Source organism: Sapajus apella, unplaced genomic scaffold (assembly GCF_009761245.1).
Source record: "Sapajus apella isolate SASKATOON/1434 unplaced genomic scaffold, GSC_monkey_1.0 scaffold227, whole genome shotgun sequence".
In the NCBI taxonomy this organism is placed as follows: Eukaryota; Metazoa; Chordata; class Mammalia; order Primates; family Cebidae; genus Sapajus; species Sapajus apella.
The window spans coordinates 636,787-660,385 of record NW_022437167.1 but is presented as its reverse complement, the minus strand read 5'-3'; the positions used below and the strand labels follow the sequence as shown (position 1 = coordinate 660,385).

General features: G+C 54.3%; 1 protein-coding gene across 2 annotated transcripts in view; it reads right to left on the bottom strand.

The window, feature by feature from the left end:
• Positions 1 to 23,599, bottom strand: part of BORCS8 (BLOC-1 related complex subunit 8) — a 45,027-nt gene that overhangs the window by 723 nt on the left and 20,705 nt on the right. Inside the window, exon 6 of one of the 2 annotated variants that reach the window (XM_032271271.1) lies at positions 16,789 to 16,800. The exons of the other annotated variant lie outside the window; for it this stretch is intronic. The gene's annotated coding sequence lies outside the window, so the exon portion shown is untranslated. Of the gene's footprint in view, positions 1 to 16,788; positions 16,801 to 23,599 lie in introns of those variants that run through there. 2 annotated transcript variants of the gene reach the window in all.

Below are 23,599 nucleotides of genomic sequence, written 5' to 3'. Positions count from 1 at the left end.
ACATGGGGTTTCTTCATGTTAGTCAGGCTGGTCGTGAACACCTGACCTCGGTGATCCACCCGCCTCAGCCTCCCAAAGTGCTGGGATTACAGGCGTGAGCCACTGTGCCCGGCTGACCCTGTCTTAAAAAAAAAAAAGAAGAGCAATGCCACCCCACTTTACAGGAGGACTCAGTCACTCTGGAACAGCCTCCAGCTCGAAGCCCTCAGGCCAGGGTGTGAACCTGGCATCGACTTGGTGACTTGGGAGAAACCCTGTACCCCCTCAAGGAAACGTGAGATCACCCCGCTGGGGGTCCCAGAAGGAGGAGACTGCTAGACTATGTTGGGGTCTAGGCCTTCCCCAGCGACCCCCACGCCAGGTTCCTGGGAACAACAGAATCACGTGACCTGTCCTGCAGCAGTTGGCCCGCTCTACAGATGTCCCCTGAGACCCCAGGGGACATCCCCGCTCCGCCGACTGTGTGACCACACCCTCTCTCTCCCAGCCTTTGCCACGTCACAGGTAACTGAGGCTTCAGGCGAGGGGCCTCTCCAGGGTCACATGGACCTGCGCTCCAGCCAGGCCTTTCCTCTGACCCTCAGGGTGGCCCTCAGCACAGAAGCCCTCTCCCCCAGCCTCAGTTTACTGTGCTGTGAATGGGCTGGCATGAAATACTGAGCACCCACCAGCAGGCATGGCAATCAGTTCTCGAGAAATCCAGATCAGGCTGGGCGCGGTGGCTCATGCCTGTAATCCCAGAACTTTGGGAGGTCCAGGCGGGCAGATCACTTGAGGTCAGGAGTTTGAGACCAGCCTGGCCAACATGCTGAAACCCCATCTCTCTCTCTCTTTTTTTTTTTATGAGACGGAGTTTTGCTCTTGTTGCCCAGGTTAGAGTGCAGTGGTGCCATCTCAGCTCACCGCAACTTCTGCCTCTCAGATTCAAGCGATTCTCCTGCCTCAGCCTCCCGAGTAGCTGGGATTATGGGCACCCACCACTATGCCAGCTAATTTTGTATTTTTAGTAGAGACAGGGTTTCACCATGTAGGTCAAGCTGGTCTCGAACTCCTGACCTCAGGTGATCCATCCGCCTCGGCCTCCCAAAGTGCTGGGGTTACAGGCGTGAGCCACTGCGCCAGCCCACCCCGTCTCTATTAAAAATGCAAAAGTTAACCAGGTGTCATGGGGTATGCCTGTAATCCCAGCCACTCGGGAAGCTGAGGCAGAGGTGCTGCTTCGCTCCAGCCTAGGGGAAAGACCAAGACTCTACCGCAAAAAAAAAAAAAAAAAAAAAAAAAGCCAGGTGCAGGGGCCCACTTTGGGAGGCTGAGGCAGGCGGATCACCTGATATCTGGAGTTTGAGACCAGCCTGACCAACATGGAGAAACCTCCTGTCTACTAAAAGTACAAAATTAGCCAGGTGTGGTGGTGCAGGCCTGTAATCCCAGCTACTCGGGGGCTGTGGAAAATCACTTGAACCCAGGAGGTGGAGGTTGCGGTGAGCTGAGATCACACCATTGTAATCCAGCCTGGACGACAAAAGTGAAACTCCCTCTCAAGGAAAAAAAGAAATTACCACTGGGCACAGTGGTTCACGCCTGTAATCCCAACACTTTGGGAGGCCAAGGTGGGTGGATCATGAGGTCGGGCGTTCAAGACCAGCCTGGCCAAAATGGTGAAACCCCATCTCTACTAAAACTACAAAAATTAGCCGGGCATGGTGGTGGGCGCCTGTAATCCCAGCTACTTGGGAGGCTGAGGCAGGAGAATCGCTTGGACCCAGGAAGCAGAGGTTGCAGTGACAAAAGAGATCGCGCCACTGCACTCCAGCCTGGTGACAGAGCGAGACTCCACCTCAAAAAAAAAAAAAAGAAAAAAGAAATCCAGCCAGGCGCGGTGGCTCAAGCCTGTAATCCCAGCACTTTGGGAGGCCGAGGCGGGTGGATCACGAGGTCAAGAGATCGAGACCATCCTGGTCAACATGGTGAAACCCCGTCTCTACTAAAAATACAAAAAATTAGCTGGGCATGGTGGTGTGTGTCTGTAATCCCAGCTACTCAGGAGGCTGAGGCAGGAGAATTGCCTGAACCCAGGAGGTGGAGGTTGCGGTGAGCCGAGATCGGGCCATTGCACTCCAACCTGGGTAACATGAGTGAAACTCCGTCTCAAAAAAAAACAAAAAAAAAAAGAAAAAAAGATCGCTCTCTGAGTGGCCACAGGGGCTTCCCAGGCTCCTGCCGAAGCAGTCCGGGCAAGACCCTCCGTTATCTGGGCCCAGAAGTGTCAGACACCTCAGCTGGCGTACGTGGTGTGCTGTGTGACTCCAGCCACACCCTCTTCCCTCTCTGGGCTGGGTATCTGAGCCCCCACAACTATGCGGAGCCCAGGCTGTGGGTCCCAGCCCCTCCGCTCTGGCTTGACTTGCTAAATTTAACTTTCAGGGCTAATTTTAATCCCCAGCCGGAATCGGGCCTGTTCCCACGGCTGGGATGTGTTGCCCCCACCCTGATGGGTCCCTAGGGTTTAGAGGGGGGCCTTGGTCCGGAGGTCCCAGTGCCAAGATGACTCCGGAAATGCCCCTGACGCCCAGGGTCCCATGAGAGCAGTGGCAGGGTTGGGGCTTGGGCCTGAGTCTCTTAAGCATGGAAGACCTGACTGGAGCCCCTCTCACTCCGTCTGGCCCTATTTTAGACACAGACACCGCGGCGAGGGCAGAGGTCAGGTGACGGGGGAGAGCTGGGAAGTCTCTCTCTGCACTGAGACCCTGAGAGCTGAGACAGGAAGTGAGTTCCAGGCAGAAGGAACAGCAGGTGCAAGGGCCCTGAGGAGGGCCAAGAAACAGCTATGAGGTGGGAGGGAGGGAGGGGGTGAGGCCACGGAGGTTGGGCCACTCTAGGCCTCTTTTATTTGGGTTTCCTTCTTTTAATTTAATTAATGTATGATGATTATTATTATTTGAGATGCAGTCTCACTCTGTCACCCAGGCTGAAGCGCAGTGGCATGATCTCGGCTCACTGCAACCCCCCGCTCCCGGGTTCACGTGATTCTCCCACCTCAGCCTCCCAAATAGCTGCCATCACCAGCATACGCCACCACACGTGGCTAATTTTTGTATTTTTAGTAGAGACAGCGTTTCACCATGTTGGCCAGGCTGGTCTCAAACTCCTGGCCTCAAGTGATCTGCCCACCTCAGCCTCCCAAAGTGCTGGGATTACAGGCATGAGCCACTGCGCCTGGCCACATTTATTTACGTTTTTGAGACAGCGTCTCGCTCTGTCGCCCAGGCTGGAGTGCGGTGGTGAAATCTCAGCTCACTGCGGCCTTGACCTCCCACGCTCAAGTCATCCTCCCACCTCAGCCTCCTGAATAGCTGGGACTACAGGTGCATGCCCCCACGCCCTGCCAATTTTTCTTTTCTTTTTGTAGAGATGGAGTCTCACTGTGCTGTCTAGGTTGGTCTCAAACTCTTGGCTTCAAGTGATCCTCCTGCCTCGACCTCCCAGAGTGCTGGGATTACAGGTGTGAGTTACTGCACCTGGTCCACTGTGGCCTTCTGAGCTGGAGGAGAGCTGTGGAGTTGGTCTAAGAGTGATGTGGCGCTATGAGAACATATTTTATTTTTGGAGACAGTCTTTTGCTCTGTCACCCAGGCTGGAGGACAGTGGCACGATCTTCACCTTCTGGATTCAAGCAATTCTCCTGCCTCAGCCATCCAAGTAGCCGAGATGACAGGCATGTACTGCCACACCTGGCTAACTTTTGTATTTTTAGTAGAGACAGGGTTTTGCCATGTTGGCCAGACTGGTCTTGAACTTCTAGCCTCATGGGATCCGCTAGCCTCAGCCTCCCAAAGTGCTGGGATTACAGGCGTGAGCCACTATGAGAAGGTTTTAAGCAAAGAAGAGATGGGGTTTGGTTTATTATTTTAAGACTCAGCTCAGCTGAGCGCGGTGGCTCACGTCTGTAGTCCCAGGACTTTGGGAGGCCGAGGCAGGTGGATCACAAGGTCAAAAGATCGAGATCATCCCGGCCAACATGGTGAAACCCTGTCTCTGCTGAAAATACAAAAATGAGCTGGGCGTGGTGGCGCGCGCCTGTAATCCCAGCTGCTCGGGAGGCTGAGGCAGGAGAATCGCTTGAACCTGGGAGGAAGAGGTTGCAGTGAGCCGAGATCACACCACTGCACTCCAGCCTGGCAACAGAGTGAATAAAAAAAAAGAAAGACTCAGCTCATGTCTTCCACGGGGAGCAGGTCTGCTGGAGGCTGGGGTGGAGGTGATGGGCGGCTGGAGAGGAGGCAAGCGCTGCGTCCGCCTGGACAGAGACTTGGGTAGGGCCCCCTCTGCGCTAGGCCGGTACCTTGCACTTTCAGTCACTGTCCTCCAGGGCACGTTAGTCCTCCAGCAACGAGCCGGCCTTCCACCAACTCTCAAGCCAGGTCTGACTGATGCAGGAGTTTCACTCTCCCGAACCCCAGTGACATTGGAACCAAAGCCATCCTCCACTCTAGCCCCTGAGGCATCTACCCAACACACAGCTCTGAGCATGGCCCTCTCCCGCTCACACACCCTCCATGGCTCCCCACTGCCCTTATGAGAAAGTTCCAGCACCCAGCCTGTCATTCAAGTCCCCCTCCCAAATGAGCTCTTGCCCGCTTCTCTCTCTTCAGTAAATATCTCTGACTAGAAGGACCTTTTCCCCTTCTTCACCAAGCCAACTCCTATTCAAACATCAAAACCCAGTTCAAAAAGTCCATTCCTCTAGGAGTCCTCCCTGCCATTCCTCTGGACTCTCATAGTCACTATCCTGCTCCTCCAGTTCAGACTCCACGGTGTTGGAGGTATATACATGTATCTATATATGTATCCGGATTTGTCTCCTCCAGGCTAAAGGCCTCTCTGGATCAGGACCAGGAATGGACAGTAAGGTTTGGTGAGAGAGATGTCACTGACCCCCTCCACAACCCCACAGCTTCCCTCAACAACTTCCTCTCAGGCTGCCCCAGCTGATACCCTGCCCAGAAATACATGCGCATGCAAATTCAGCCACCCAGCGTTGACCTGTCTCGGCCCCAGGTGTGAAGGGCCAGGCAAAGAACGCGGAGGCGGCAGGCCCAGAGCGTGCATGTATATTTGTAGTCACATGCAAATCCCTGCCGGAGCCGCAGACAGACCCTGGTGGCCCATTCTCCAGATGTTGGTGTGATCGGAACTGCTGGGGGAGGTGGCGGAGCAGGCTGAATGTGCCAGGCACGAGGGGGGAAGCTGAGGTTTGGGGAAGGCCTCTTCTGCACATATATACTCTTCCCGCTTTGTCCGGCCAGAAGGCAGAGAGCTGTGGTGTCTGCCCAGCATAGAGGTAGAGAGGTAGACCTATGGACCAAGGAATGGGGCAGGGAAGAAAGAACAGGAGGAGAAACCCAGGAGAGCTTCTTGGGGGAGGAGGCATGTAGTTGGATGTAGATGCAGAGACTGAACGGGAGCCTGAGCAAAAGGAGAGGGAGGTGGACATTTGACACTAAGAGTCCAGCCTTCGTTCCTACCCCTTTGGTCACACCCCCATACTTAGCATTTATTAAGCATCAACTTGTGTCAGTCACTGAGCCAAGCTGACCTCAGAAGATGTAGAAAGCTTAGGTAGACCCACAACCATAGAAGATCAGAAAAGTGACTCCGGACCCACCATTAAAAAGGCAATAAAGTGGGCCAGGCACGGTGGCTCAGACTTGTCATCCCAGCACTTTGGGAGGCTGAGGAGGGAAGATTGCTTGAACCCAGCAGTTCAAGACCAGCCTGGGCAACACAGCAAGACCCCATCTCTAAAAAGAAAAAATGTTTTAAGGCAATGAAGTTCAAGGTTGCAGTGAGCTTTGAGCCACTGCACTCTAGCTTGGGCAACAGAGAGAGACTCTGTCTCTAAAAAATAATAATAATTTCGGCCAGGCGCGGTGGCTCACACTTGTCATCCCAGCACTTTAAGAGGCTGAGGTGGGCGGATCATAAGGTCAGGAGTTCAAGACCAGCCTGGTCAACACCATGAAACCCCATCTCTACTAAAAATACAAAAATTAGCTTGGCGTGGTGGCTGGCGCCTGTCATCCCAGCTACCTGGAAGTCTGAGGCAGGAGACTCACTTGAACCCGGGAGGCAGAGTTTGCAGTGAGCCGAGATTGTGCCACTGCACTCCAGCCTGGGCAACAGAGCAAGACTCCACCTCAAAAATAATAATAATAATAATTTCAAAATTAAAATAATAATTTAAAAACATGTTTTAAGGCAACAGGCCCAGGTGGTTTTATAGATATTTCCTCAAATCTCACAGAACAGGAAAGGGCAATGTTATTTCAACGAACTTAGATCTTTGAAATAGACAGGATCTGCCCAAGTCATTTTTGTTTTTGTTTTTGAGATGGAGTCTTCCTCTGTTGCCCAGGCTGGAGTTCAGCGGTGCCATTATAGCTCACTGCAACCTTGAACTCCTGGGCTCAAGCGATCCTCCAGCCTCAGCATCCCGAGTAGCTGGGATTACAGCTACATGCCACCATACCCAGCAAAGTTTAAAGAGTTTTTTGTAGAGACGGGGATTTGCTATGTTGCCCAGGCTGGTCTCGAACTCCTGGCCACTCCCAGCTACTTCCAGATACTTGAGAGGCCGAGGCAGGAGGATTGCTTGAGGCTGGAAATTGGAGACCGGCCTGGGCAACATAGTGAGAACCTGTCTACAAAAAAAGTCAAAGTTAGCTGCATGCGGTGGCACACACCTGTAGTCCTGGCTATGCGGGAGCCTGAGGCGGGAGGATCCTTTGAGCCCAGGAGTTCAAGGTTACAGGGAACGACGATCTTGCAAGCTTTTCCACGTCCAGCTCTCACGCATGGCTGGTGGTAGATGAAAAAGGGATAATCACTTGGACAGCTACTAAATCTGAATATCTACTAAATCTGAACAGAGGGCTACCCTGTGACCCAGCAATCCCGCTCCTCCAGGTTTAATATTTGCCCAAGAGATATGTGTCCAGCTGCACCCAAGGACACAGACAAGAATGTTTTCTGAAGCTTCGTACATCATCGCTTCAAACTGGAATCAATCCGGAAGCCCTTAATGCGAGAGTTCATCAACACATTCTCATCGACTCCCTGATCAGTTACAGACAGTACAGAAAAGGGCTGCTCTCTCACTCCACGAAACCACGTGGATGAATCTCAGAGACCACTGGCTAACTTGACGATCCTGGACTCCACCGAGCGGACGCACTGTGTGATCTTATTTACATGAAGTTTCAGAACAATCAAAACTCACTGATGAGGTGGGGCGCGGTGACTCATGCCTGAAATCCCAGCACTTTGGGAGGCCGAGGTAGGAGGATCACTTGAGGTCAGCAGTTTGAGATCAGCCTGGCCAACATGGTGAAACCCCATCTCTACTAAAAATACAAAAATTAGCCAAGTGTGGTGGCAGGCACCTGTAATCCCAGCTACTTGGGAGGCTGAGGCAGGAGAATCGCTTGAACCCAGGAGGTGGAGGTTGCAGTGAGCCGAGATCGCACCACTGCACTCCAGCCTGGGTGACGGAGCGAGACTCCATGTTAAAAAAGCAAAACAAAACAAATAAAACAAGCAAACAAACAAAAAAACCCCCTCACTGATGCTGATGGACATCAGACAGCACAGCGGTCACCTGAGCAGAGGCTGTGATTAGGCAGTGCCCCAAGGGGGAAGTCCCAGGGGCTGGGGACGTCCTGTCCCTGGGTCCAAGGTTTGGGTGCACAGATGTATTCAGTATGTGCAAATGTGTTGAGCTCAACTCTAGTGATCTGTGCATTTTTCTTTGTATGATTTATTTCAAAAGGAAAATTTTCTTTCTTTTTTTTTTTGAGACGGAGTCTCGCTCTGTCACCCAGACAGGAGTGCAGTGGACAATCTCAACTCACTGAAACCTCCACCTCATGGATTCAAGTTATTCTCCTGTCTCAGCCTCCTGAGTAGCTGGGATTACAGGCACCCGCCACTGTGCCTGGCTAATTTTTGCATTTTTAGTAGAGACAGGGTTTCACCATGTTGGCCAGCCTGAACTCCTGGCCTCAGGTAATCCGCTCACTTTGGCCTCCCAAAGTGCTGGGATTACAGGCATAAGCCACTGTGCCCAGCCTAAAAAAAAAAATTATTTTTTATTTTATTTATTTATTTATTTATTTATTTTTTGAGACGGAGTTTCGCTCTTGTTGCCCAGGCTGGAGTGCAATGGCGCGATCTCGGCTCACCGCAACCTCCGCCTCCTGGGTTCAGGCAATTCTCCTGCCTCAGCCTCCTGAGTAGCTGGGATTACAGGCACGCGCCACCATGCCCAGCTGATTTTTTGTATTTTTAGTAGAGACGGGGTTTCACCATGTTGACCAGGATGGTCTCGATCTCTTGACCTCGTGCGTGATCCACCCGCCTCGGCCTCCCAAAGTGTTGGGATTACAGGCGTGAGCCACCACGCCCGGCTATTTATTTATTTTTAATAAAGTACACTGACAAAAAAAAATTTTCTTCTTTAAATCTAGCCGGTCATAGTGGTACCTGCCTGCAGTCGCAGCTACTTGGGAGGCTGAGGCGGGAGGACCACTTGAGCCCAGGAGGTGGAGGCTGCAGTGAGCTGTGAGTGGGCCACTGCACTCCAGCCTGGGTGACAGAGTGAGACCCTGTCTCTAAAAATAAAAGAGCTCCCTGCTGCTTATGGCTGCTGTGGGGAGCAGTGTCTGTTCAGGTTGGTGTGAGGTAACAGGAAGAGGCTGTGCCAGTGGGAAATACGGAGTTTGAATGGAGACGGGGGTGACACCTGGGCAGAAGTGGACTGTTCATTTGGTGACCAAGGGGCAGGATGGCTGGTGGCCTGGGATACAAGATGAGCCTGCTGGTCCCAGGCCTGAGCGATGTCGGGGGCCAGGGGGAACTGGGAGGACAAAAGAGCTCAGAGTGCAGAGGCATCAGAAACTTTCTGGCAGTATCTGTGGTCACTAAGTCAATCAACAAACATTACCCCGAAGTCCTTCAAGCCATAGCCTATCATCTCCCCAGCCTGGCGAGGTCTCTTGGCCCCCTAGTAATGGAGATGGGGTGCCGAAAGGAATCCCTCCCACTGACCCTTCCCCTCTGGCCTCTCTACGTGGTAGAACTCAGTTTTCTCCCCTGTTAATTGGGGATGGGAATCCTTCTTCCACCACCTGGGGAGCAGGTGAGGAGAGGGGATCTAGTGACTTCTTTTTTTTTTTTTTTTTTTTTTTTTTTTTTAGGGGGGCGTTGTCTTTTACGCCCGAGGGGGGTGGGGCGATCTCGGCTTGCTGCAACTGCTGCTTCCCGGGTTTAAGCAATTCTCCTGCCTCACACTCCCGAGTAGCTGGGATTACAGGCGCGCAGCACGACACCCGGCTAATTTTTTACATTTTTGGTAGAGACGGGGTTTCGGCAAGTTGGCCAGGCTGGTCTCGAACCCCTGACCTCAAGCGATCCGCCCGCCTCCGCCTCCCAAAGTGCTGGGATTACAGGCTTGAGCCACCGCGCTTGGGGCCCCTACTGAACGTTTTTTTCTGGCTTCTGGGAAGCCAAAAGGAAGAAGGGCCGGTCCTCGGAACTGGGGGCGCTGAGTCAGTGCAGGATCCTGCAAGACCACCTTGAAACACTGTCATCAGCTGCCGCTTCCTCCCCCGTAAAATGGGTCACAGGACCCTAACCTCACAGGCTTTGCAGCAGGGGTCTAAGAGAAAGGATCAGGAACAAGTCGAGTTCCCTTTCTTGGCACCCCAGCGGGACTTTACGGGGGGGACGAACTGATCACTCCGCCAGGCCCCTGAGCCCGCAGGCAGGCCACGGTTTGCCGGAGGAACCTAGGCCGGGAAAGGAGAAGTGAGAGGCAGGTGGGGTGGGCTGGGGGGAGGGGAGGGCCCGCGGGAGGCGGTGAAGCGGGGAGGGGCGCTGCTCCCCGGCTCTGCAGCCAATCAGGCCTGCGGCCCCGCCTCACGCAACCCGGGCTGTGGTTTCATCACCTGCTCCCCAAGTACCTCATTACGGGCCACAGGAAGAGCCCCTTGGAAAGCCAGGACACCCCTCCCCTCTCCTGGGGGCTCCAGCGGCTCAGACCCCAGCTGCAGGCGACCCTCCCTCCCCAGCCAGAGTCCTGGGCCCGCTGGGGGGCTGGGGGCCTGGGGGCCTGGGGAGGTGGTGCCCAGGTGGGGGGCACCTAGGTGACCTGGCGGCCTGGCTCAGTGCACAGCGGTCCCTGGATCCCCGCATCTGCCCTCGGGGACTTAGAGGAGAGGGTGGGCTCCAGCAGTAATCTCATGTCACCTAGCTTCTCTGGAACTCAGTTTCCTCCCTCAGAAAGTGGGGGGCAGCAGGGGCCACCTGGCTGAACGGAGGGGAGGGGCTTCACAGTGGGGTACTTGATAGATGCGGGGAGCATTTGTGGTCACTGGGCCCTGATGTCCCTCAGAAGGCCTTGGGGTCACCTCTCCATCCCGGGGAAACCCAGCTTAGAGTGACGGCCCCGAGAAGTCCCTGGCAGGGTGCTGGGGGACAGCGGCGGACGGGGTTGGGGTCACTCCATCCTTGTACGGGCATAACGGAAGTTAGAAATATTCCCCACACACGGAGACCCCCAAACATAAGCAGAGCCGCACAAAACCCACAGGTGCCTGAAACATAACAGATCCCCCAAATACACAAGGATTCCTCCAAAATACACCCTGGTCCCTCTGCATAGACAGACTCCCCAAAACACTCACACTCATCCAGATGCCCCAACACATGCCTATCTGCCAAATGCACAGACTCGCCCCAGGCACATACAGATCTTCCTGAACACATGGCTGTCCCCCGAATACACAAAGATCCCTTCCTCCTCAACAAGGTGGAGTTCCGCCCCCCCCACCCCGCCCGCCAGACACATGCAGACTCTTGCAAACATATAGACTCCCCCCAGTCTATGCTGGTCCCCCATCACACAGGTGGGCCCCCCCCATCACTGCAGTGATATCACCCACACCCTGGTTTTCTTCTTTTTTGTTTTTTTGTGAGGACAGGGTCTTGCTCTGTCACCCAGGCTGGAGTGCAGTACCGCAATCTCAGCTCACCGCAGCCTCTGCCTCCCGGGTTCAAGCGATTCTCTTGCCTCAGCCTCCCCAGTAGCTGGGATTACAGGCATGCACCACCATGCCCGGCTAATTTTGTATTTTTAGTAGAGGTGGGGTTTCGCCATGTTGGCCAGGCTGGTCTCGAACCCCTGGCTTCATGTGATCTGCCTACCTCGGCCTCCCAAAGTGCTGGGATTACAGGCCACCATACCTGGCTGGGTTTCTTCTTTTTAATTATTATTATTTTTTGAGATGCGGTCTCGCTCTGTTGCCCAGGCTGGAGTGCAGTGGTGCCATCATAGCTCACTGCAGCCTCCAACTCCTGGGCTTAAGCAATCCTCCCTCCTCAGCCTCCCCAGTAGCTGGGGCTACAGATGCATACCCAATTTTTACCTGAACTATGCCCAGATTTTTTTTTTTTTTTATAGAGACGGGGTTTTACTTTGTCACACTGGCTGGTCTTGAACTTCTGACCTCAAGCTATTCTCCTGCCTCAGCCTCCCAAAGTTCCGGGATTACAGGTGTGAGCCACCTCACAGGCCTGGCTTCCTTCCCGAGGTAGGATGGTCTCCAACCACTGAAATGCAGGCTGCGGGCATAGATGTGAATGGGTAGTGTGTGAATCCAGGAATCTTAGACTGCTCCAGCTGGAGAAGGACCCATGGAGGTCCCTTTGGCGTCCATGGGGAAACTGAGGCCCAGTGGGGAGCCCTCGGACCGCCTTCCAACCTCTCCCTGGGCCTGCTCCTGGAAGGGACAGCTCCTGTTTGAGGGCAGGATGAGGAGTCCAGGGGACCCCCATGGCACTCCCCCACCCCGCTCTGCTCCAGGATCTCACTTTGGCCACGCACAGAGAGGCCAGGGCAGGGGCTGTGGCCCCGTCAGTCCAGGATTCAAATCCTAACCCCGCCACTTTCCTACTGCGAGAGGCAGGAGAATCCCTTGAACCCGGCTCACACCACTGCACTCCAGCCTGGGTGACAGAGTGAGACTCTGTCTCAAAAGAAAAAAGAAAGAAAAGGTGTCATCTACCAGCAGACTCCCAGTCCACCTTATGCCCCTTTGGGGCCATCTGCAACAGCAGCCCCAAACTGACCCCCCGTTTGCCCATGACTCTCGCTTTCCCTGGGTTGTGCCAGACTCCGGGACACCCTTCTAGGTTTGCCCAAGTCCAAGAGTGTCTCTGTGTCCTCCAAAGACCAGAAAACCCTCTTTCTGGAAGCACCAATCTTTAATATTTATTTTAATTTTTTGTTTATTTATTTATTTATTGAGACGGCATCTCACTCTGTCGCCAGGCTGGAATGCAGTGGCGTGAGCTCGGCTCACTGCGTCCTCTACCTCCCGGGTTCAAGCGATTCTCCTGCCTCAGCCTCCCGAGTAACTGGGGCTACAGGTGTGCGCCACCATGCCCAGCTAATTTTTGTATTTTTAGTAGAGAAGGGTTTCACCATGTTGGCCAGGCTGGTCTCGATCTCTTGACCTTGTGATCCACCCACCTTGGCCTCCCAAAGTGCTGAGATTACAGGCATGAGCCCATGCCCGGCCTATTTTAATTTTTTGAGGCAGGGTCTCATTCTGTCACCCAGGATGGAGTGCTGTGGCGTGGTTTCGACTCACTGCAGCCTGGACCTCCTAGACTCAAGCGATCCTCCCACCCCAGTCTCTGGAGTAGCTGGGATTACAGGTGCAAGATGCCACACCTGGCTAATTTTTGTACTTTTTCGTAGATCTGGGGTCTCCCAGTGTTGCCCAGGCTGGTCTTGAACTCTTGGCCTCAAGAGATCCTCCTGCCTCGGTCTCCCTTAGTGCTGGGATTATAGGTGTAAGCTACCATGCCTGGCCAAATTCAACTATTTCTGCAGCACCCATCCCTAACAGATTTTTTAGTGTGTGTTTCTTTCTCTTTTCTTTTTTTTTTTGAGACGGAGTTTCACTCTTGTTGCCCAGGCTGGAGCGCAATGGTGTAATCTCAGCTCACTGCAACCTCCGTCTCCTAGGTTCAAGTGATTCTCCTAACTCAACCTCCTGAGTAGCTGGGATTGCAGGCGGCCGCCACTGTGCTCAGCTAATTTTTCTGTTTTTAGTAGAGACAGGGTTTCACCATCTTGGCCAGGCTGGTCTCGAATTCCTGACCTTTTGATCCACCCATCTTGGCCTCCCAAAGTGCTGGGATTACAGGTGTGTGTGAGCCACGGCGCCCAGCCTGCTGTGTGTTTCTTTATTGCTTTCTCTGATGAGCCTCTCGCCCTGTTGGCTCCCTAGCATCTAGTACGTAGAAGGCCCTCAGTCACCTGTCCTTGAATCAGTGAGCAAACAACTACTTCACAAACGGAAGAAACACTGGTAACTTGCTCCATCTTCTGTTTTTTTTTTTTCTTTTTTTTTTTTTTAGACAGGGTCTTGCTCTGCCACCAGACTGGAGTGCAGTGGCACAATCTTGGCTCACTGCAACCTCCGCCTCCCGGGTTCAAGCCAATCTCGTGCCTCAGCCTCTGGAGTTGCTGGGACTGCAGATGCCCGCCCCTCCACGTGGCTAATTTTTTGATTTTTTGACATTTTATTTTTTGTAAAGACAGGGTCTCACTAGGTTGCCCAGGCTGGTCTCGAACTCCTGAGCTCAAGCAATCTACCCACCTCGGCCTCCCAAAGTGCTGGGATTACGGGCGTGAGCCACCGCGCCCAGACTACTTGTTCACTTCCCACTGAAACACCTCATGGCTCACACAACAAATTTAAGGCCCTGTCTGGCCCACAGGCTGCCAGTTTGTGGCCCCTGCTCTAAACAACCTTCACAGCAAAACCGCCAACTGGACGGCACTGACGCTGCTCTCACACCAAGAAACTGACCCTCCAAAGGTCCCACTGCCCAGTGTGGGAGAAAACCACGTCCAGACGACCATCCACAGCAAACCTGGCCTGGCATAGGCACCCTCACCTGCCGAGAAGGCTTGTTCCAGCCTGGGTGTGGTGGCTCAGGCCTGTAATCCCAGCACTTTGGGAGACGAAGTGGGTGGATCACGAGGTCAGGAGTTCGAGACCAGCCTGGCCAACATGGTGAAACCCTGTCTCTACTAAAAAGACAAAAATTAGCCTGGCATGATGGTGCACGTCTATAATCCCAGCTACTCGGAAGGCTGAGGCAGGAGAATCACTTGAAGCCGGGAGGCGGAGGTCGCCCAGCACCTGGAGCCAAGAGAGACCCCGCACTCTGAATTTGACTCCGCTGTCCCCATGGGGGCTGGAGTCCAAGGCCCTCTAAGGCCCCCGTTGATGTCCCCTAAGCCACAGTAGTGGCTGCAGGGACAGCCCGAGGTTTTCCTCTCTTTGTTCCAGAGAAAGATCTCCCTGTGGGGCCTCAGAAATTTGTCCCCAGACACCCCAGCCTCCCTGTTTGGGAAATTAGCACATCTGTCAGCGCTGGGCAGAAGGGACTCTGTGCACAGCCTGGCAGCCCCAAGATGCAGCCAGCAGGGACCCCGAGATGGGGCTTTAGGACATTGCCAGCCCCCAATGTCTTCCCACAGAAATGTCTGGGAGCCCATCAGGTGCCGGGGATGCAGGAGCAGGGGGTAGACAGAGCCAGGCCTCCCCCATCATCCAGTCTGATGGAGGAGGCAACAGTGGCCACATAACCGTATCTGGGCAAAAGGCCTTTGAAGAAGAAATTCAACAGGGGGAGGGAGCGGAGGGTGGCAGGGAGAGAGCTGCTTTGGACAGAGGGTCCAGGAGGGCCTCTCTGCAGAGGGGTGGTCTCGAGGAGGACAGGATATCAGGCATAGGGTGGTGACATGAAGGGGCGCCGCGCCTGTAGTCCCAGCTACTCAGGAGGCTGAGGTATGAGAAATGCTTGAACCCGGGAGGTGGAGGTTGCAGTGAGCCGAGACTGCGCCATTGCACTCAAGCCTGGGTGACAGAGTGAGACCCTGTCTCTGAGGTGTCTCAGAGAGGTGGGAGCCAGCTTGCCTGGTGGACATGATGGCAGGTGCAAAGGCCCTGAGGCGGGACTGATGGACAGGTGGGCTCCAGGAGCAGGCAAGCTCCATGTGGCGGGGGTGGAGTGAGCAAGGGGTGGCCAGAGACAGAGAAGGTCAGAGAGACACTGGGAGACAGAGAGAATGTGGACCGTGGAGCAATAGGGAGCCATGGAAGGTATGTGAGGAGGGGAGGACTGTGGTCTGATTCAGGATTTTCAGAAGACCCTGTGGCTGCTGTGGGAGAGGGCCTGTTGGGGCAGGAGGCCAGGCCAGTATCCAGCTAGGGATGGTAGGGCTTGGACCAGGCAGGCTGCAGCCTGGGACGGTGGGCAAGGCAGGCCCCTGTCCACGGCAGCCATGACTCTTTATTACAATCCACATCCCCAGGCCCCACCTTGACCTTGGGTGAACCTGGGCCTGGAGAGAAACAGCACCTGGCAGGGGGCGGAGAGGAAGGGGCCTGGATGGGGCTCACAGACACCTCCACATGGTCACAGTCCAGATGGGACCTTCTGTTATTGAGCGCCTACTGTCTGCCTGGGCCCACACCCCACCTCATTTACATATAAGACCTCCCTGGGCTGGGCTCGGTGGCTCACCCCTGTAATCCCAGCACATTGGGAAGCCAAGGCAGGCAGATCACGAGGTCAGGAGTTCGAGACCAGCCTGGCCAACATGGTGAAACCCCGTCTTTACTAAAAATACAAAATTAGCCGGGGGTGGTGACAGGCGCCTGAAGTCCCAGCTACTAGGAAGGCTGAGGCAGGAGAATCACTTGAAACCGGAAGGCAGGGGTTGCAGTGGGCCGAGACCCCGCCACTGCACTCCAACCTGGGCAACAAGAGCAAAATTCTGTTTCAAACAAACAAACAAACAAAAAAGGCCTGCCTGACCCCCAGACAGCCCAGGGAAGCAGAGGCAGTTGCCCTGTTTTACACAGGAGTGGGCAGGCTTCTTCCAGAGCCACATGGCGAGACCCCCAGATCCCCACTCAAGCCTTGGCTTGTACCCCAGGGCCATCCATGGCACCTCAATCTCACCACCCCCACCCAGGCTGGGAAGTGGACCTGGGCTTGTCCGGCCCAGAATCACTGTCACAGGGTCCAAGGAACTCGATCCTGGGCCCCTGAGTGTCAGGGTAACCACACAGGTCCCCGAGATGCAGCCCCAGAGAGGCCCTTTGGGGGCTGAGAAATGGGATTTAATTTCCTCGTACGCCCCATGGGGATTCACAGGCTGAGCTGGGGCGAGTTCCCTGACCCCAAAAGGGATCCCACACACATTCTAAATCGTCTCAGAAAAATGACATCTGGCTGGGCGTGATGTCTGATGCCTGTAATCCTACACTTTGGGAGGCCGAGGTGGGAGGGCCGTTTGATCCTAGGAGTTCAAGACCAGCCTGGGCAACATAGGGAGACCTCATCTCTACTAAAAAGATTAAAAAAAAAAAAAAAAAGCCAGGCATGGTGGCACCTTCCTACAATCCCAGCTACCCTGGAGACTGAGGTGAGAGGATCGCTTGAGCCCAGGAGTTCAAGGTCGAAGTGAGCCATGATTGCAACACTCAAGAAAAGAAAGACATCTGTCTCCAAATGACTCTGTGCCTCGAATCTTCTAGAAGGGCAAGGCGTGGTGGCGCACCCCTCTCATCCCGGCACTTTGAGACTGAGATGAGTGAGCTGCTTTAGTCCAGGAGTTCGAGACCAGCCTGACAACATAGGGAGACCTTGTCTCTATAAAAAAATAAATAAATAAAAACAGGCCAGGTGCTGTGGCTCACACCTATAATCCTAGAACTTTGGGAAGCTGAGGTGGGTGGATTGCTTGAGTCTAGGAATTCAAGATCAGCCTGGGCAACATGGGAAGATCCCATCTTTATTATTTTTATGTTTTTTAGAGTCAGGATTTCACCATGTTGGTCAGGCTGTAGAAGACCCCATCTTTATGAAAACTGCCTTTAAAATTAGCTGGGCACAGGTCAGGAGTGGTGCTCATGCAGGTAATCCCAGCACTTTGGGAGGCCGAGGCGAGTGGATCACCTGAGGTCAGGAGTTCGAGACCAGCCTGGCCAACATGGTGAAACCCTGTCTCTACTAAAAATATAAAAATTAGCCGGGAGTGGTGGTGGGCGCCTGTAAACCAGCTACTCAGGAGGCTGAGGCAGGAGAATCGCTTGAACCCAGAAGGCGGAGGTTGCAGTGAGCCGAGATTGTGTCACTGCACTTCAGCCTGGGCAACAGAGTGAGACTCTGTTTCAAAAAAAAAAAAAAGCTGGGAGTGCTGGTGTGAACATGTATTCCTAGCTCCGCAGGAGGCTGAGGCAAGAGGATCGCTTGAGCCCAGGAGGTAGACGTTGCAGTGAACCAAGATCACCCCACTTTACCCTAGCCTAGGCAACAGAGCAAGATGCCGTCTCAAAAAAAAAGAAAGAAAAAAACCCAGACCTCTTCTTCCATAAGGCCAGACACCCAACATGTCTACACTCATTGCATCCAAGTTTGGGGTGAACAAATGTTTTTAATTCCCTTTCTCTTCTGAATTTGCATTTTCTAGATGTCCACCTGGTTGGGTCATAGTTTAACCAAATAAATTATTTGTTGGGATGAGCAAGCAGGACTGGGTTCAACTTGCTCAGGTCACAAAGCTCAGAGAAGGGCAGCTACCTGTTGGGGGTCACACAGAGAGGAGGGAAAGGAAGCTGGGTGCCTCATCCCCGGCCTGTGTTCTTTTGGGAGGGCAGTGCTGAGGCATGGCCTTCAGCTCTATCCTTTTTCTGAGAGGTCTAGTCTCATTACCTGCCCTTAGCCTTGCCTCCTGAAAACCAGCTTCCTGCTCTCTAAGGCGACACCCCCAGATCCTACATGTCCTGAAATTCTGTTTGCTGGAGGCCAAGCTTCCCCCCATCAGGGGACGTGAGGGAACAAGGCTGCCTTTTTAGAAAGCCCCTTTGACTTCTGGAAATCAGTCCTCACACACTGGTCCTGTGAAATCAAAATACTTTTTTGTATCCAGTTTCCTTCCCTCCAAGAGTCTGGGGGTTCTTGTCCCGAATGCCCAAGGTCCAGGGGCCCTGCCCTTCCCCAGGGATGATTCTTGGTCAGGCTAGCCTGAGGCCTTATTATTTTTTGTTTCTTTTCTTTTCTTTTTTTAGAGACAGGATCTCACTCTGCCACCTAGGCTGGAGGGCAGTAGCCCAGTCATAGGCTCACTGCAGACTCGAACTCCTGGGATCAAGAGATCCTCCTGCCTCAGCCTCCCGACTAGCTGGGACTATACCCATGAGCCACCACGCCCGCCGAATTAAAAGAAAATCTTTTTGGCCGGGCAAGGTGCCTCACTCCTGTAATCCCATCACTTTGGGACGCCGAGGCGGGCACGTCGCATGAGACTGGTCCGGCCAACATGGTGAAACTGTCTCTACAAAAAAAATGCAAAAATGGGACCGGGCGTGGTGGCTCACGCCTGTAATCCAAGCACTTTGGAGGCCAAGGCAGGCAGATCACCTGAGGTCGGGAGTTCAAGACCAGCCTGATCAACATGGTGAAACCCCGTCTTTAAAAAAAAATAAAAAATAAAAAAATGCAAAAATGGCCGGTCATGGTGGCACACGCTGGAAGTCGCAGCTACTCTGGAGGGTGAGGCAGAGAATCAATCACTTGAGTCTGGGAGGCAGAGGTTGCGGTGAATCGAGATGTGCCACTGCACACCAGCCTGGGTGACAAAGTAAGACTCTGTCTCAAAAAAAATTTTTTAGGGGAGGTCAAGGAGGGCAGATCACCTGAGATTGGGAGCTCGAGATCAGCCTGACCAACATGGAGAGAAACCCTGTCTCTATTAAAAATACAAAAAATCAGGCAGGGTGCAGTAGCTCACACCTGTAATCCTAGAACTTCGGGAGGCCAGGGTGGGTGGATCACCTGAGGTCAGGAGTTCAAGACCAGCCTGGCCATCATGGTGAAACCCCATCTTTAAAAAAAAAAGAAAAAAGAAAAAAATATATAAAAAATTAGCCAGGCATGGTGGCATGCCTATAGTCCCAGCTACTCAGGAGGCTGAGGTAGGAGAATCGCTTGAACTTGGGAGGTGGAGGTTGCGGTGAGCCGAGATTACACCATTGCACTCCAGCCTGGGCAACAAGAACAACTCCATCGCAAAAAAAAAAAAATTTTTTTTTCAAAGGCTGGGTACAGGGGCTCATGCCTGTAATCCCAACACTTTGGGAACTTGAGGTGGGTGGATCATTTAAGGTCAGGAGTTCAAGACCAGCCTGGTGAACATGGTGAAACCCCATCACTACTAAAAGTACAAAAATTAGCCGGGCGGTAGTAGCCCATGCCTGTAATCTCAGCTACTCGGGAGACTGAGGCAGGAGAATCACTTGAGCCTGGGAGGTGGAGGTTGCAGTGAGCCAAGATTGCCACTGTACTCCAGCCTGGGTGACAGAGTGAGACCCTGTCTCAAATTTTTTTTTTTTTTTTTAAGAGTAGGGGTTCTTGCTATGTTGCCCAGGCTAGTGTCAAACTCCTGGGCTCAAGTGATCCCCCTGCCTCAGCCTCCCAAAGTGCTGGGATTACAGGCATGAGCCACCACACCTGGCCAGCTATTTCTGACTAATTGGGTCGGCAACTTGGAGTTAAGAGTGGCCAGGGACCCAGGTCACCCATATCTGCAGCCCTGGACCCCAAAAGGGATAGGGAGGGAGGGCTGCCACCATGAAAGTAATGCTGCCACCACCTTGTCGTGCTAACAACCACAGAGGGCTGCAATTCTTGTTCCTGTACCCAAGTCCCAGATACAGTCATTGGGGCAGAGGGAGGAGGGTTAGCCCAGCAGCTGTTGCTCCCCCATTCCAAGGCTTTGTGCCTACCGTCCTGCTGTGACAAACGCGCATACACCCACAGCAGCTTCCTGTGTCTGGTTGTGCACCAGGAGACTCGCTAATGCCAAAGAGATGTGCACCAGGAGAGAGGGACATCACATGTCACAGCATAGAGCTCACAGACACATAACAGGGCTCACAGCGTCACGATTTTGGACATACAACTAACTCTCCAACTTCCCAACTCACACCAAACCTTAGACGCAGAGCCCTTGGACACACAACTTCCAGACCTACACCCTTCAGACACACATTCCTTGGAGACACAAACCCCTCCTACTACAACCTCCGGGACTCACACCCCACGACACACACCCCTTCAGACACACACCCCACCCTAGGACGCCCAGCAGCACAGCCGGACCGCCAGAACCTACCCAGTCCGCAAAAGCCGCTCAGAGGACGCCGCAGGACTCTCAACCCGACACGACACGCACCTGCTCGGCCTGGGCCCTGGGGCGCTGGGAGCACCGACCCGCGGCGGCTGCGCGAAGATCAGGGGCCCGCGGCCGCAGGTGCCTTGGGAGCAGGGCGGCCCCGCCCCCGGGAGCTGATTGGGTGGGGCGGGATTATTTGCATAGAGGGTGTCACCCTGGAGGCGGTGATGGGCGGGCACGTGGGCGCGGCCCCGCCCCGGGAGTTCAGAGGTCTGGGACTCAGACGCCAAAGGATGCTGGGGCGCCAGAGGTGGGGGCGCGGAAAAGGAAGAAGCAGGACGGAGAGAGGGGGGCTGGATCAGACCGGCTAGGCTTTCCCCGGCCTCACTGGGCGCCCTTGACCTTGCTGCCGACCCCTGACCCTACTGTGATCCTAACTCTAACTCGAAACCTGTTCCTAACTCGCCCTAACTTGCCTGGATTAATTCCATCCTGCGTGAAATAAGACTCCGATCCCGGCCCCTGTCGGCCGGAGGAATCAAGCCCTTCTCGCAGGCAACGCTGACCCTCGCAGGTCAGCGGAATGGAGGGACTGCAGGACCGGGCTCTGGGGTCGCCTGTGTGACCTCAGCTGTGCCTCCCGGGGCCAGACATATGTCCCCATGTGTCCCCACAGGGAGTGACAGACCCTCCGCTGCTTCTGGTGTCTCGACCCCGCTCTGTCCGCCTCTCCACCATCCCAAGACCACCACACTGCTTCCACCAACCACGCTCCCATCCTTCCCTCTCCTTGCTAGAAGCTGTTTTCTAAACTTTGAAGATCAGCTGTGAGGGGCCTTCCAGGATTGGACCCCAGCCCAGACCTCTAAATCCACCCCTTCCCCTGGGATCCCAGCACAGGACAGACCCAGAGGAAGCTCAGAGGGGGGGTGGTGAATGCATCCGTGTGAAAAGAATTGCAGGACAAAGATGGCTCTGGGATGGGCACTTCTGGAGAAGCCCCCCATCTGGGGCGGGCAGGGGCTCCATGCATTCCTCTAGCCCTGGGGGGTCAGGCCTGGGCCAGAAGGAGGCTGGGACAGGCCAGAATGGGGGACAAGGGCTGTGCCAGAGGAGTCAGGGTTTCTCAGAAGAGGGGGCATTTGTGTTGGGCTTTTTTTTTTGAGACGGAGTCTCGCTCTGTCACCCAGGCTGGAGTGCAGTGGCAAGATCTAGGCTCACTGCAACCTCCGCCTCCCGGGTTCAAGCGATTCTTCTGCCTCAGCCTCCTGAGTAGCTGAGACTACAGGTGCATGCCACCACACCTGGCTAATTTTTGTATTTTTAGTAGAGAGAGGATTTCACCATATTAGCCAGGCTGTTCTCGAACTCCTGACCTTGTGATCTGCCTGCCTTGGCATCCCAAAGTGCTGGGCTTACAGGCATGAGACACTGTGCCCAGTCTATGTAGGGCTTTCAAGTACGTGTAGGAGTTTGCCACTAGGAGAAAGGCTTTTCTTGTTTTTTCCTTCAAGACAGGATCTCACTTCATTGCCCAGACTGGAGTGCAGTGGCATGATCATAGCTTACTGCAGCCTCGACCTCCTGGGCTCAAGCAATCCTCCCAACTCAGCCTCCCCAGCAGCTGGGACTACAGGGATGCCCCGAGCTAATTCTGTTTTTTGGTTTTTTTAGAGAGGTCTTGCTATGTTGCCCAGGCTGGTTCCAAACTCCTGGGCTTAAGAGATCCTTCCACCTCGGCCTCCCAAGGTGCTGGGATTACAGATGTGAGTCACTGCGTCAGACCCGAGAAGGGCTTTTTCAAGAGGGACCAGCACTTGCAAATGTGCAGAGGAAGAGCACAGAACATTCTCTGGCCGGGGAGATGAGGAAGGTGAAGCCAGAACAGCAGGCAGAGGATGGAGAGCAGGGGTGCTGTAAAGCTGCCAGGTGTCCACCCCCTCCAGAGACGAGAGCGGCTGGTTTCCCAAAATCAGGGGAAGGCATGTGGCAGATGCCGATGTGGGGGACACTGAGACAGGGTGCCTGGGAGGCTCGTGTCTCTCCCCACACCTCAGTTTACCCACCTGTGACATGGGCAGTGTGGACCTCTGGTCTGGGCACAGCTTTCTCTTTGGACATGAAAACTATAGCATTCACACTGTGTCATCATGGGCCCTCCTGTCCCATCCATTGCCTAGTGCCACACACTCAGGTGTCCAGAGGACACACAGGGGCCTGGGCCAGGCTGGGGGCTTCTGCCTCCACTCCACAGTGTAGAACAAGGCTCGGGGAGTGTGGAGGCGGCTGGGGAGCCCGGGGGCCCCCCGAGGGCTGCTCTGTTTACCCGCGGTCGCCCGCCTGCCTCTGATGCAACAGGCAGGCTCTGGTTACGTGAGGCCGGCAGCTGGGCCAGCTCTGGGGGAAGGGCTAGCCGGGCAGAGCGAAGCTGGCCGGGGCTGGCCCATGCACCCCAACCCCCCGGCCCCCTCCTTCTGGTGGGCATCATCTTCTGTTATTCAGAGTCTGTGTCCGTCCTTTGGCCTCTGTTCCTATCCTCTACCTTCCCCAATCACTAATTGTGTCCCCTAGCAGGGCCACGAAGAGTCTTAACCTCATTCTTCTCAGATGAAGGAACACCCTTATTTGCTAGAGTAAGAGGTTGGAGGGTAGAGGGCAAGGTTGTGGGCAGGAAGGGATAGGATAGAAAGGGCCAGAGTGGGTGGCGAGGGAGAAGGGGGACCTGGGAGGAGGCTGGGAGATGGGGGAGGCAGCAGGTGGAGGATGGATGAAGGAGGAGGCTGAGGTAAGAGGAGAAGCTGCCCCGCTCTGTCTCCCTCCTCCAGAACCTCTCCTGTCTCCCAGGGGAAGGCTTTGAAGGACCTTCCATGGCAAGGATGTGTGGCCCAGTGGGTAGGGAGGGCCTCCGAGGTTAAAGAACCCCGAGTCGCCCTCCCAGCTGTGCTGCCCCCTCCCTGTGTGACCTCAGGATGGTCACTGCATCCCCAGGGCCTCTTTGCACATGTGAAAAGTGCGCATAGGCCAGGCACGGTGGCTAATGCCTATAAGCCCAGTATTTTGGGAGGCCGAGGTGGGTGGGTCACTTGAGGCCAGGAGTTCGAGACCGACCTGGCCAACATGGTGAAACCCCATCTCTACTAAAAATACAAAAATTAGCCAGGCATGGTGGCACATGCCTGCAATTCCAGCTACTCAAGAGGCTGAGGTAGGAGAATTGCTTGAACCTGGCAGGAGGAGGTTGCAGTGAACCAAGATCACACCACTGCACTCCAGCCT